General features: G+C 44.4%; 1 protein-coding gene across 3 annotated transcripts in view; it reads left to right on the top strand.

Annotated features, from left to right (window-relative positions):
- FAM120A (family with sequence similarity 120 member A) overlaps positions 1-1,968 on the top strand; it is a 131,277-nt gene that overhangs the window by 103,297 nt on the left and 26,012 nt on the right. The gene's annotated exons all lie outside the window — the stretch shown is intronic.

Raw genomic sequence — 1,968 nt, 5'->3', positions numbered from 1 at the left:
CGGAATTTTATAAAACCTTTTGGGACCTCCTCGGACCAGAACTACTTGAGGTTATAATCGACGGTCGACGATCAGGCTCACTGCCATTGCTGCCGGAGGGCTGTCCTCGCCCTTATCCCCAAAAAAGGAGACCTTCAGCAACCACACAACTGGCGTCCCATCTCATTACTCTGTGCAGACTACAAAATATTTTCCAAGGCCCTTGCCAACCGCCTTAAAGCCATAATCGAGGAGATTGTACACCCAGATCAGTCTTACTGTGTCCCGAAGAGGACAATTCATGACAGTATCTTTATTGTGCGTGATATAATTGACATCTGTTCTCTTGAACAAAGAAATGTCGGGTTGGTGTTCTTAGATCAAGAAAAGGCCTTTGATACCATTGATCATTTTTATCTTTTCTCTGTTTTACGGGGGTTTGGTTTTGGGGAAAATTTTATCTCTCATGTGCAGTTACTGTATAACAACACTTTTAGTCTCTTAAAGGTTAACAACATTTTATGTCCCCCTTTCCCGGTTAATAGAGGCATTCGTCAAGGGTGCCCTCTTTCTGGCCTCCTGTACTCTCTTGCGATTGAGCCTTTACTCGTTCGGGTTGCGTGCACATCTTCTTGGTTTCCTTCCTCAACCAATGGCGAACCCGTTTAAAGTGATTGCTTATGCAGATGATCTTTGTGCAATCGTTTCGTCGAATGATGACGTCTCAGCCTTGGTCCGTTGCATTCATGAATTTGGTTTGGCAAGTTCCACAAAAGTGAACTGGGGAAAAAGCAGAGCTCTCCATCTTGGTCCACAAAATGGCGCCATTCCTCCGACTCTTCCCGAGAAACTTAAATGGGAAAGGGATGGAATTCTTTACCTAGGCGTCTTTCTTGGAACTGAGAACTTCATTTTAAAAACTGGGAATCTCTAATAATTAAAACTGAGAGACGTTTACGAAAGTGGAAGGGCTTACTTTGTCAACTCTCCTATCGGGGCCGAACCCTTGTTATCAACAACCTTGCAGCATCAATGCTTTGGCACGTTTTTATAGCACTGCAGCCCCCAGATTTGTTTCTTAAAAAATTACAATCAATTCTTATTGACTTCTTTTGGGGAGGAAAGCATTGGCTCCAACCTGGTGTGTTAAACCTGCCTGTTTCTGAAGGAGGACAGGGGCTGATTGCTATTACCAGCAAGGTGATGGCTTTTCGCCTCCTTTCGCTTCGCAGACTGCTGTACACGGACGTCTCGTGGAAGGCCTTGGCTCACTGCCTGCTTCGCAGGCGGGGAAACTCGGCTACGATCAGCAACTGTTCCTTATTGACACCAAGAAAGTTGATATAGCATCAGTCCCCCTGTTTTATAGAAGCATGCTGAAGGCATGGCAGGCAGTCACTGTTTGCCGAAATAACAATGACTACTCCCTGGAAATGTTTTTAAATGAGCCTATCTTTTTAAACCCCATTTTGAAGGGGTCTGCAGCAATTATATTCTTGTGCAGAAGTTTATTGATGCTGGATGTACGAAGGTAAAAGATCTCAGAACTCCTTCTCCTTATAAGTGGAAGCCAGCTGCTGACGTCGCTGTGGCCACTGGAGTGAGGTCCATTCGAATTATTGGGAGAATCTTTTCTGTGATTCTGCGCTCTTTCAAGCAAACTAATCTGAAATGGATTCCACAGGTAGAAGCTAACCTTTCTTTATCCCTACATCCCTTTCCAGAGCTTTTGCTTCATTTTCAAGGTTTCACCTCCTTTAAATTGATGGAAAAATCTTCTGTTTACGCTTTGTGTGTTAAAACTCTTGTTCCCGATAGACCTGCGGAACCACAAGCACATTGGGGGAGAATGCTTCAGACCACTCATTCTACTTCGATCAACTGGCATGTTATGTACAAGGCACCCACTGCCAAGCGCTCCGGAGATTTGCAGTGGCGACTGGCACATTACATTTTACCATCCAATGTTTTATCTCATCGTATATGTCC

The sequence above is a fragment of the Eptatretus burgeri genome, chromosome 10 (genome assembly GCF_056783735.1).
Source record: "Eptatretus burgeri isolate ZD-2024b chromosome 10, Ebu_testis_v1, whole genome shotgun sequence".
Lineage (NCBI taxonomy): Eukaryota > Metazoa > Chordata > Myxini > Myxiniformes > Myxinidae > Eptatretus > Eptatretus burgeri.
The sequence above is the reverse complement of the archived record's forward strand: the minus strand, read 5'-3'. Positions and strand labels throughout refer to the sequence as shown.